The sequence below is a fragment of the Solea senegalensis genome, linkage group LG14, assembly GCF_019176455.1.
Source record: "Solea senegalensis isolate Sse05_10M linkage group LG14, IFAPA_SoseM_1, whole genome shotgun sequence".
Lineage (NCBI taxonomy): Eukaryota > Metazoa > Chordata > Actinopteri > Pleuronectiformes > Soleidae > Solea > Solea senegalensis.
This window is the reverse complement of record NC_058034.1, coordinates 12,547,865-12,562,039: the sequence shown is the minus strand read 5'-3', so window position 1 is coordinate 12,562,039 and position 14,175 is coordinate 12,547,865.

Genomic DNA, 14,175 nt, shown 5'->3' with positions numbered 1-14,175 from the left:
CGCAGCAAGAAGGTCGCCAGTTCGAGTACTCAGTTTAATTGGACACTCTAAAATGACCATAGGTGTGATGGGCTGTACCCTGCCATTTGTCCAACATTGACTCCACCTCCCCGTGTCCCTATAATATGTGAAGGATCCAATGAATGAATGAATGAATGAACAGGGAGTTGAACAAAGCAGAACATGTGAAACAAACAGGGACTAAAGGAATGAATCCACTAAGACACTGGGGAGCATAGAGACTAAACACACCAGGAAGCAGGAGAAAACAAAGGTAAACAAGGACAGGAAGTAAAACTAAACTACACACGGAAGAAATACAAAATAAAACAGGAAACCAGAAACAAGCACCTAAAACACACAACAACAAAAAGTCCAAACCAAATTAAAGCTGCACACAGCCTTGTACAGGCCCTCGCAGCCACTGTGCTGCCAGCAGGTGGTGCTATGCCCTTGACTTACGGTTTGAGCTGATCGATTATCGGTTCGAAGTTACAGGGCACTTCCTGTGTCGTGGCGAATGGTCGAAATTCACCAAAAGTCCGATGGTTGCCCTGACCACGCCCCTATTGAATCTTAGAGACCTTTTGATAACTTTACATATTTGATGTGTCTACTTCAAACTGAACCAGAATGTTCAAGTTTCACGTAACTTGGTGCAACTTAGTTTCTGCTTTGTCCTACCGGGTTTCACCTTTGGGGGGTGCTACTGAGCCACTTTGCACCACTTGTTTACGTATTCCCTTTATTTCATAACATTTTTCACCGGTTGTGGCACTTTTTTCGTCTGATTTCACCAATAAATTCCAGGAATTCCAATAAATTACTCCACTGTGTGAGAGCATGGCTCTAATTAATGTCCAGCCAAAATCTCCTAGAGGAACCCACTATTACCCACTAAAAACAGCTTCATTTTAATTTTTTCTGTTTTAATTTTAACCTTTAATTGGTCTCCTCTATAAGATCACATCAACGTCACCATTTAACAGTTACAGACACAACAGGACATGCAGTAACAGTCAAGTAGTAGCCAAAGTTAAATAAATATGTGGTGTTCACTGTCTGTGCATCTTGAGTGCACCTCTTTCAGCCGTTATTATATTGTGCAATGACACACGACAAACAGAAGATGGCGGTATTACTACAGTTAGAGCACAGGCACAAGACGAGAACGACACTCTCACTTCAGGGACACTATCATATCTAGTCATAATTAAAGCTGGCAAAGATAACTTCAGCGTGTTATTATGATGTTAAAACTGAAAGCTCAAAGGGGAAAAAAAATGACATCAAACCGGTTTATATTGATCACCCATAAGCTTCAATCTCACTTGTCTTGCCACTCTGCCACTGTCTTGTCTTTAAAGCACAAAGGACCTGTGCTTGTTTCTTGTCCAAAACACTCGAGAGAACAGCAGCTCTGAGGAAAAGTACCTGTGTTTCTCAACTCCATCGTGCTAAAGCTGCATCTTTACAACAGTGGGCAAAAAGCAACTGCCAAGGCCACAAAAATCGTCTGGCGCCTCTTCAGGCAACTGGATTTTCTGCAGATTCTGTCGTCATTTCTTCAGAAGTCAAATGTTTAGCTCACACATTGAGAACGTTCTGAGTTGTTATTTAGTAGAATCATAAACGGGGAACAAGTGAATGGAATGAAAAATGCACTCAGGTGAGGCAACATGTCCATGACTTGGAGGACTCGACATTTTCTCTGACACGCATGAATTTTTGGTCCCGAATGTAAAGAGACATTTATGCGCCACTACCACTGTGAAATCTTATCCATGTGAAGTGAAATTCTTGCTTACATGGAGACATGAAGGTGAAATCAATTATATAATCATTCACAATATCACAATATAAAAGCACTTAGAGACTTAGAGTTGTTGCTTGTGTAATTGAGAGTAATTGAGTAATTGTCCTCTTATTCTTAAATACCCTGCCAGGGAAGGACAGCAAATACAAGATTCAAGATTGCTTTATTTGTCATGAAAGGAAATTTGTCGTGGACACAAAGGCTGCCCCGCACTCCAAACACAAACACAATACATGACAGAGGTTAATACAATTAAAGTGCAAGACACAAACCCCCATAGAACATCAAGGCCCTTCTCTATGTCTGAATTTAGGAGACTGACAGATATGGGAATGAATGAGTTCTTGGGTCTGTCTTTTCTTGTTTTTGATTGGAACCCTGGAGCGTCGTGAGGAGTCAGCACTGATTTCTCTTGGCAATTTCATTATAATCTCCTCAAAAAATCTGCTGTGAAGATCACTCTGTCCACACAATTCAGATTCAGTTTTTCACATACAGACAAGTTATCAAACCACACTTTTACTACGCTCTCAATAGCGTTGTTCTCTATTCAACTCCTGAGTCTCCACAAGAAATACAGTCTCTGAGTTCACGTGGACATCCTGCGTCAGGTCGGAATCTATATGTATACTCATTATTTGCATGAATAAATAACATGTAATGGTGGGGGATATACAGAAAAGGCTAAATAAAGAAAGTTTTGTGTTTTTTGTGTTCAACTGTGTGTGTACAGTTGAACGATCGGCTTCAATGTTGTTTAAGGGAACACAGGTTGTTCTCATTCCTCAAAAACATGTACTTTAAACTAGAGTAATACACAATCAGGTGCTTTATTCATCAGAAAACATCATTATTCAATAATAAACTGTTTTTTTTTGTTTCTTTTCCCCATTTGGATTACGTCAACATGAGAGCACCTGCTATCAATAGACTTTGTGTCTTTTTCAAGCATTTCCTTTGTACGGGGAAACTGCCTGAGCTAACCAAGAACTCCTTTTTCTGATTTCATTAGTTTTTAGTCAAATACTCCTCGCATTTTTTAAAATATTTTAACTTAACTTACACAGAGTGTTTCGGGTGCTTTTTTCCATTACTAAGTTTTAATTTACAGTATAAACAGAGGCTATAAGAATGTGCAATATAGAGTGTCTTATATCTTTTTTTTCAGCACAACCTAGGCATTTCATTCATTTTCACCAACTAAACACACCTGAGCAAAAAGTACTGAAAATGTGTGAAATTTGAAAATACGTCACAGTTCAAAGTTTTTTTATGAACAACAACAAAAGATAAACAGTCTATTTTGTGACTTCTGCACAATTATTGCTACTTTATATCACTACTAAAAATGCGATATATAAAATGAATCATAACTTAGCCTCAACAGCACATAAGAAGATGAAGAAAAACAAGTTTTTAAAGCCTGAATATGTGACCTATAAACAAACACCCACAGGATCTCCATATAAGGAGTTGTGTATGATTCCCATGGCAATTTACCAAGGGTGCACCTGCAGCACGGATCCATGCCATGTGAGCACTAAGGGTTAAAGTCAAAGAGGAGGAAGTATTCATGTAACAATACAGCTCAAATGTAACAGTGGAGCTGCAATACAGAAGACGGCCTCTTCTGAACCAAGTAGGGGCTGTGTGCTCTTCTAAGTTTAAGTGTTGTGGTGAGATATGCAAAGAAAGTGAGGATCAGAGCCTCAAAAGACAATAAAAGTCTAGAAGAATTCACTAAAACAACACAAAATGGCCCAAACACAGTTTAGATTATTGTCTTGTCCTATAAAGCTTCGACTTCGAGTTGAACGAGCTTCCGTTTACCGACAAAATAAAAACATGCCAACCGCCTGTTTCTCCAGAGGTTACCATCAAGTTTATTGCAATTACAAAAACTTTACAGTAGTTATGGGTCTGCTGCGGCAGAGTGACATGTCATTCTCACAGAGGAAGACAGATGGCTGCTCATCTCAGACTGAGAGCAGCAGAGTGATTTGCTCTCCAGTGAAGTGGATGATGTGTTAGTGCTGTTTCAGAGTTGTTCCAGATGTGGTAATTACGTACACCCAAATGCGCTGCGTATATATAGTGCTGCGATGCACACACACAGCGTGAGGTGATGCATAATCCCCGTATGCCACTCTGTAATCCCAAAAGCTACAATGGTATGAGGGAGGATAATGAGTAAGAATGATCTCCTGATGAACTCTTCGGAAATTAGGGGATTGTAGAAATGATTACCAGTCACAGCAGGTAGAACATTTAATTAAATTCTTTCCTTACAAATATACAGAGGTGTCATCTGCAGCACATGAGGGAATAATATTATCTGTGACACCTTTGTGTCATTGCTAGATGTTTATATTCCTGTTGCGGATTACCTGTGCAAGAATGAGTATAAATGCTCTCAAACTCAACTCACACCGGTTGTGTTCCTGTTCCAGCCAATTACACTGATGTACAGCGTTCAGCTTTTGTGTGTGTGTGTGTGTGTGTGTGTGTGTGTGTACAGCAACACATACGCAAACACAGCGAGAGGCTGGATTCTCCGTGAAAATAGGAATCATAGTGCTCATAGCCGTAATCCTCTCATCACACAAGTACTAACCACACACACACACACACACGCATGTATAAACGGCAGAAAAAAGATAGAGAGAAAACAGAAGGGGGACAGGAATAAACACACACACACACATACAGAGGGAGAGACACACACACACACACACATTAAGCACACACAAGTGCACCTAATCTGAATTGCAGATGTTATTTTTGTGGCCTCTCTGTCTGCCAGCACCGCCATGATGAGCCGTCCTCGTTAGCACCAAGACTTTTAGCTGTAATTATCTGGTAATGGCACTTAGCCCATCAACTCCTCCTCTGACGTGTTCAACTGCACACACACACACGTTTGTGCTTCATTCATAGTGAGGACCCTTCTTGATAAAATGCATTCCCGAGCCCCTTACCCTAACCGTAACCATAATTCTAACCCCCCCCTCCAAAAAAAGCCCTTTAAAAGAGACCCAGATACGTACACCCCCAGTACACCACTTGTATTTACCAGCAGTGGCGGTTCTAACTTGATTTACACCCTGGGCGAGACTCCCCTCGAGCGCCCCCTGAGCAAACTGTGATGTTATATTATATGTCCACAAGGATATCTCAAATATATATGCTATATACACCGCCTGGCCAAAAAAAAGAAGTCGCCACCTAAAAAAAAGGGTCACATCGTAGTACCGCCTTTAGCTTTGATTACGTCACTCATTCACTGTGGCATCGTTTCCATAAACTACTGCAATGTCACAAGATTTATTTCCGTCCAGTGTTGCATTCATTTTTCACCAAGATCTTGTATTGATGATGTGAGAGTCGGGCCACTGAGCAAAGCCTTCTCCAGCGCATCCCAAAGATTCTCGATGGGGTTAAGGTCTGGACTCTGTGGTGGCCAATCCATGTGTGAAAATGATGTCTCATGCTGCCTGAACCACTCTTTCACAATTTGAGCCTGATGAATCCTGGCATTGTCATCTTGGAATATGCCCATGTCATCAGGGAAGAAATAAAATAAAAAATAAAACATTACAAAAATTAAGTAAGTTCCTGCCCAGAACTCAGCCTGGGGGCTAAACCCTAGTCTCCCTGCTGACAGACCTGGACTGGACCACCAGCACACTCCACATCAGTAGGTCTGTGCAAAAGAATTTTAACCTCTGACCTCTGACCTCTAACCCTAACCTAAACCCAATTCTAACCCTAACCCTAAAACTGAGTCTTAACCCCCCCTAAAAAAGCCATTTAAAGATGTGAGGACCAGTCAGAAATGTCCTCACTCCGTATGGTTTGTGCGATTTATGCGATAACCCCAACCCTCACAAAGTCACAAATACAAGAACACACACACACACTCAGACACACACACATACAGACAAACATGAAAAGCTGCTGCACACGCCACTGAACCTAATTCCATGAACATCAAGCAGATGTACACAAATACAAACATGTTTACACAGACAATGAGCCCACACAGACACACAGTTTCCAGTATCCCTGCTCCCCCTAATGGCTAATTTGAAATATGTATTCACTGTTATCTGTGAGGCAGAGGAAGAATGAAGACGAGGGAGAAGACGAGGTAGAAGGGTTGGACATGTGTTGACTGCATTTTCATTTATTTATTTATTTTAAATAAAGAGAGACGGAGCCTTTATTGCGCTAAGTTTATGAGGCCAGATGTGGCATATTAACGGCTCCTTTCACGACGTCGAAACAGCTTATCGCCGCAACAAAGAAGGAACTCAGTGGGGAAATTTCACAAAGAGAGGAGCAGCAAAACTGCTGATTGAGGTAAAATGAAATGGACCAAGAGAGATTGAAGAGAGAGTGAAAGACGTCGACAGAAAAGATGGGGAAAAAAAACAGCAGGGGGGGAAAGAGCTGATGCAAATGGAAAAGACCTGGAAGGGGAATTTGAATGTTAATTTCCCTTTTTTACAGCTAAGTTTTATTGCAGCGTTGAAAAAACACTTCATTTGTTAATCTTCTGAAACGTCACACACACACACACACACACACACACACACACACACACACACACACACACACACACACACAGGTTCTATCCGTCTATCAGTGAGTGAATGTGAACCGGGGGACGGTTAAAAACTTTTTTCCAACAGGAAACACAATAAAATGCAAAACAGTGAGGTGTCACTGAAATGCTCCATTATGTCAAAGATTAGTTGCAGTGTTGGAGGATTCACATTACACACACAGAAATGACATGTCATCCTTTGTTAATAATTTAACTGGCAGTAGTGGTGACAAACTCTGACTCTGACTCTAGTTTTCTGCATTTTCATCTCAACTGCAAAAAGTTTTTATAAGAACATTATACTGTTGCAATATGGACGAGGGTATTAGGGACGGTTCGTTCTTCGTTTTTTGATCATTTTGGCTGTGTTCAGTGCAAAACAATGTGTCACTGCAATTTTTGATCTCACTTCCATTTGAGCATAATACATTCTTATCAATCTGCGCTTTTGCCTTCGAAGTGGTCATTTTTACTGCTCTCCACTAGGTCATGTCATTTTTTTCAGCATATGGAGAAAAAACATGGTATTTCCACTAGATGGCACTGTCACAAGTGTAGCTGCTAATCAATGATACTGTAATTATCCCAGGCTGTAATAATTCAGCACATTTTTTTTTTGCATGTATGATATTGAAAAGAATTCTAAAAACATGGTGGCATCATGACAAAAACCTTTAAACATTTAAAGACATAAAGGGTTAAAATGTCTAATAAAATAGTATTTTGTATCAATTATTAGGTCAGATGAAAAAAATCAGCTCAATGAAAGCAGGATATGATAATGTATAGTAATTTTGATAGCTTGCGTTTAAAAAGAACACTTTTTGTACTTAGAGGTACAAGTGTAACTAATATTAGACCCCGGCACTGTAACGGCTAATTTTAACAATACTTTTATGTAAATTGATAGACAGAAAAAAAAAATATTTAGTGCTTTAACCTAGAGCTAAATATACTCTGACACATTTTAGGATTTCTGTGAGGGAGGAGGAGGAGGAGGAGGAAGAGGTGAGCACATCACAATTGCATCACTAAGCTCAAGTTGCTTCTGTAAACAGATTTAAGACTTTTCCTGTCATTTGAGAAACTCCCCCAAATATTTTATGGCTATTTAAGTGGGAGGTAAAGAGAGGGAGGTAGCATGCACTTAACCACCTGGATGCTCCACTCTCTCTCTCCAAATGTATAACTAATAAGAGTCTGCCACGGGCAGGAGAGGAAATAGAAAAAGGAAAGAGACAGAACAATGGTGGGTGGCTGCCACCACAGTGCTGTGAAAGTGTGAAGTGTTAATGTCACTTAAAAAGGTTTAACAGAAGAATAGATTACAGCGTGACCATAGTCATTTCAAGGGTGTAAATATTCTGCTCATTACTGGAGTCAACAGACAACCCCCACTTCACCATAACAATGTTTCTTCACAGTGCAGCATGTCTGAAAGTAAGAAACTTGATCTGATCGTTGCAACTTTAGGTCCAAAAGTAATTAAAAAAGGTCATTATAGATCCTTTTTTTAAATTTAGCTTTACCTTCCTGCCGTCAAACAGCCGACGTAATCTCACTGACATAGTATGTGGGCGAGAGAATTTGCTTTAAAGCTTCTTTTGGCAATCACTCTGAACTTAGGGACAGAATCTATAGAAAGACTATAGACAGTGTTGTTTGTTGGCTCCTGTCAGTGTGAGACTGCAGATTCTCTTTAAATCTGTAGGTTTGCAATGAGAGAGTATTCTTTAGGAAACCTTGGTCAAACTTAATCATGTCTTTAGAGCTGAACCTAAGAGAGATGTGTCACAGTAATGCCTGCAGCTTTCCTCTGCTTTATATCTATTGATACATGATGATATTTCACTGAATTCCAAAGTAAAAGTGCTTGTTTTGATATGGATCGATGTATACTTCACAAGAAAAACATACTTATGAAGCAAAATGAATCTATTAATATCAAAAACAAAGAATTAAATCCAAAACTAAGTAAATAATAATGTGGACAAAACAAGCTTATATATCATTTAAAGTTGAATGTAATACATTTAATCATGTGACAATTACATGAAGTGGAGGTCCCAGGCCATGTTTCATTACAACAAGATATTAAGTGGTTGACTGCATGTAATTGATTGGGGGGTCACATGAGGCCCACGGGCCACCAGTTTGACACCTCTGTGGTAAACTGCTCAAAGGTCATCAGGGTGTTTGTACACCCCGATAAAGACTTGCAGCTGAAACATGTTGGGCTCATATTTGTTTTTAAACTGTTTAACATGACTGAACCACTACACTAAAGGCGTGTTGATAGTTTTAAAGGACGTGTCTTGGGAGTTTTTGTTAGTCAGAACAGAGCACTTCACATGTAACACCCAAACGTCTTGTTCAGAAATGAGTGCTTCTCTTATTATGAAACTTTAACGAAATGGCTGAGTCGCCTTCATGACAGTAGAGTTCGGGGGAAACGACTGCACAGAGCACCGGAGAGCATAGAAACTTCTACGACGAGCCGCAGCAACTCCAGAACAGTGACAAGTCCAAAGAGCTTCCATATTCAGAGCAAACTCTGCCCCCGGCTCATCCATCAAATCCCAAATGAACTGTCACTCTTCACAACTCTCCAAGGACGACACACACGTCCCTGTGTCTGTGCTTTTCTTATATTTGGTAACCCTAACCCTAACCCATTGGTTGGAATGTTGGACATTTTATGCACTCACTTCAGCTTTGAGAGACTGTTGTGTGGAGCACCGTTCTTTGCAGGGAAAAGGGAAACAAATGTGATCTTTATGTACTATATAGTCTAAGGAAAACAACTATTGAATATGTGTCAAACGTGTGTTAGTTAGTTTGGGACAGAAGCCACAAAGTTTCCCAGGAAAAAAGAAAACGTCAGCACATCGTATACTGTGCTGAGTCAAAAGGTTTTTAGCTTCAAAATTCATGCTGAGAGATAAGTGATTTTTTATTATTTGTAAGACAAGTGTGCTCACACAGAGGCACTCCAACCAAATATGCAAACCCTGTACTGTATATCCTCAGCTCTTATCATATATATATATATATATATATATATATATATATATATATATATATATATATATATATACATATATATACATATATATATAGATATAGATATATAGATATAGATATAGATATATACATAGATACTTACATATACTGTATATATAAATTATTATGTAAATTATATTTTTCTCTGATTTCTCCTAAATAGTCGATGCAAATGACTGTCAGCATAATTTTCATCAACCGAAGAACCGGTAACAAAATCGTCCTCATGAATGACAATGCACCATCTCATGCTGCAAGGAATACCTCTGCAAAAAGATCTATGAGTTGTGGGAGGCAGTTCACTCTGTGCGTATTTTGGAAAAAAATACTGCTTTCATTGGGAGGTTTGTTCAATAACATTCGGTTAACAGTTGATGACTTGAAGAGTATCGACTATTTAGGAGAAATCGGAGAACGCGGTGTATAAGGTCAGGGATGGATGAGGATTACAATAGACTCACAGAGGCGGGGACAGTTTTTATAAATTTAATATATCAATATATATAGATATTTATCAACAGCTTGATTTCATAGAAACGTGAGTGAGACCATTTTGGCATACAGTACACATAATCCATGTAAGTACAGAAAATGCTAAGTTTTTAAATGCCACCCCACCCCCACGACCCCTCAGCCACCCCTTTGCTCAACCCCTCCACAACACATAACACAGAAAAACAGAGAGAGAGAAAAGAATACAGGAGCACAAAACAAGGCACCAATAAATTAAAATGAAAAAAAAACAAGCACAACAACAAAATCTACTCAACTGAATTAAATACGGTAAAAAAACAAAACTTTATTGTTGTTAAAAAGCTAACTAAAGTAAAAGAGGAAAAGACAGGAGGGGGGACTAAAACAAATCCACTTTGGCAGATTATTAATTTTTAGTTACAATCAAGTAGTAAAGAAATCCAGTGCTCGTGTGTACAAATAAATCCATATATAGTCTACACTCCTTTTCGTTTGTTTGTTTGTTTGTTTTACCCCCCCAAAGGTTTATGTACATCTTTTTTTTTTTACATTTACATTTAAAACATTAAAAAAGTTCTGTTCGCTGTATGAAAACGTATATTTACAAGTCAAGATTCAAAACCATTCCACCGTACCACAGGACCCCCAACCCTCTCAACCCCCAGAAGAACGTTATCTCTTTACACAGTGCAGAAGGCTTCTTGAAAAGTTTTGTGCAACCAACAGCGTAATAAATATATATATATATATATATATATATATATATATGTATATATATATATATATATGTATATATATATATATATATATATATATATATATATATATATATATATATATATATATATATATACATATATATATGCCTGTTGTACTGTATGACTAGGGAATGGACTGTGTGTGTGGATGTTTGAGATTTCCTTCAAGACCATGACTTATCGGCAACAAAAGAAAAGAACCTGAATCCACTCTGGAGTGAAATGATCCAGCGCTGTTATTTATCAAAAATGTCACCCCTGTACTGTAAAACCCACCAAAAGAGTCACACCAACAGGATTTTACAGCTCCCTCCCTCCAATGTAGGCGACAGAATTATTCAAAAAAGACAACATTGTGTAGATCAAATATGGAATAGTTTGGTTAGGAGAAAGAAAAAACTACAAATCACAGACTTACAGCGCAAAAAAACCCCCACATGATAATATAGAAGAAACCAGTTGGTGAAGGAAAGTCACTGGGTCAACAAGAGTTTAATGCCAGCCGAGTCGAGTCAATGACGGTCCAAACTGTAGCCGGAGGCGAGGAGGAGGAGGAGGAGGAGGAGGGAGCAGCCTCTCCTGGCTGAGCACGCTCTTTTGCCCGTTTGCTGGTTCACTTTTTTTTTTCCTCTCTAAGCTCCGGGGTTTTCCTTGTTAGTTTTCAAATTTCCAGTTTATTTCCTCCAGTGGTTTTTTTCCCCTTGTGTGTGTGTGTGTGTGTGTGTGTGTGTGTGTACAGAAAGACTGATAGCCCTTGCCAAAAGAAATGTGTTGATGGTGCCGAAGATGAAATTTGTTGAAAATGTTTTATATCATGCATGAGAGTGGGAAGAGGTGAAAGAAATGTCTGAGCAGACAGAGACAAATGCACAGAAGGAAGACGGTTAAGCACAAATCAGGGAACAACTACACCAGGTTATACCAGGTTATCAGGAATGTTAGCGGTCGCTTTGATCAGTTTAGTTGACAGATTAGTTTGACTTATTGAGAAGCAAGTTGCAGGGTGCACTAGGATTTGTTGGGAGTAGCTCAAAGTCCAGATAACTTTATACCGTTAAAGTTAAGACTTAAATGTTAAAAAAATTGAAAAATAATAAGAAAAAATGTCCTTCAACAGGTGCACCTCGTGCATCCTAGACAAAAAATCACATCACTAACTAGTAGTAACACTAGTAGCAGCTCTTGTAAAACTAGTGAAATCACCATTTAATCTTGAGCAGAAACAACATGAGGCAAAATCAATCAAATGGGCTCACAATTCTTATCAAACTCAAATATCTCAACCATTTCCTCTCTGATTTAAAATATATACATGAACAAATGAGTGTTTCAGAGTCAATAAAACATCACATTATGTGGTCATTTAGTTTCACTGATAGTAAATTTAGAACATAAAGTTTTAAACGTACGCCATGACTTTGTCCTCAACCTAAATTATTTACTGTCAAGCTTTTATCAGTTAGTGAAATTAAATATGCAGTCTCTGCAAGAAGAACAACTTTACACCCTGTTTTTAACTGAGTGATGTGTGAATGCCCACGGAGGTTGTTGTAAATAATAAATGTCTTCACTTCAACACAGACACAATTCCTGGTTCATGTGGATTCATGGAAACTGGCAAGTGCTACATTATAATACTCAAAGACTGAATCAGTAGATAATGAACAAAAAAACACATCAACTGACCTGGTGACACACACACACACACACACACAATTCAAGTCTTGGCCCTAAAAACCAGTTCCTGCCTCATTAAGACCAGATTTGTGTCTCCTTGGTCTCGACAAGTTCAGTGTTTACGCCAGAAAAGAGGTAACAAATACACGTACACACATAAGTGAGGCCTTTATAAGGTTGACCTTTTGTAAAACAATGATATTAGAGCATTATTAAGCGCCTGACACGCTTCAAGTAAATACGCACAGCAACACAGCAGAAGCCCAGACAGTGGCACACGGTCGTCTGCACCAACCACAACTGCAACCTTCGCTACGTCGCCAACGACGGAGGAATCTCTCGCGAATTTTTCCACGCGCGCCCTTCAGTGCTCTCAAGGTGGCCACAAAGTGGATCAGCCAATACGTCTCCCACACTGTAGCAATAATAACTTCTACACTGCCGCGTCAATTTATTCTCGACTACCTCCGAAGCCTCGGTGCAGAGCTCTATTAGACCTGGAGAGAACATGAACATGAAAGAAAGTGCGCTGTCACAGTAGTGACTCAGTCCAGGGTTCAATGTAGCGGCAGGTTTGTCATTTCATTCATTTCAAATTCACACACACATATATATATATATATATATATATATATATATATATATATATATATATATATATATATATATATATATATATATATCTTTCTTGGGAAATCTTTCAAGAATATCTTATGACCTTCAGGCTGGCGTTTATTTGAAGAATATCCTGATATTCTGATACTCAAAATGACCACAGTTTATGCCTGAAATAGAGACATGCCCCTTAAACTGTTTCCAGGCATGTCTAAATCTAAGTCACAGTCTGTCCACCGTGTAATAGCTTTTATTTGACTTCATCAGAACAAAGTAAAGATGAAGGGCGAGCTGGCTTCCCCTCCTCCTCTCTCTTTAGTGAGACAGTGGATGGCTTTGAAGACTATTTACCTCCGCATGTCACTCACCACCTACACTTCATCTCCACAGCCGTGCATCGTAAACTGAGGTGAACGCCGTCTTTCTGCAGAGGGGCGAGAGCCAGAATGCTGCAGCGGGACATCAGCACGTTAAATTCAGCCTAATAAACGGTAAATAAATGGTCTGAATCCTGGCTCTCACTTTCTGCCCATGTGCCATGTGTTTGTGCTTCTCAGTGGGCGCTGTGAAGCACGATCTAACCGATCTTTACTTTGTGTGATATGAACACAAATGTCTGTTTACTTGGCTGAGTCAGTGCTGAAAGACTTTTAATGTTTGCATTACATTTGTAATTAAAAGCAGGTTGTGAAATCTTAAAGGAATACTTCACCGATTTGCATTTAGCTTTGTATTAATAGAATAGGGCTAGTATTTTTGTAAAATTGTGCTTCCCAACCTCAGTTTCCTCTGTCGAGAAATATCTTCATTCTTTTCTTTGTTACGTGGCCACCAGTGACACTTGGTCTGAGGCTTGAAACTGCAACGCTAATTCCACACTTATTAGACCCACTCGTAGGAGGACGGGTCCTCACTCCCAGAATGTAAACAGTGTCCGCCATCTTTGCTAACAGTTACGCTAAAAGTTGAGAAATATCTTCATTCTTTTCTTTGTTACGTGCCCACTAGTGACACTTGGTCGTGTTAGCATAACTGTTAGCAAAGATGGCGGACACTGTTTACATTCTGGGAGCGAGGTCCCGTCCCTGACTGGGTCTAATAAGTGCGGAATTAGCGTTGGAGTTTCAAATCTCAGACCAAGGCCTGGACCAAGTGTCACTGGT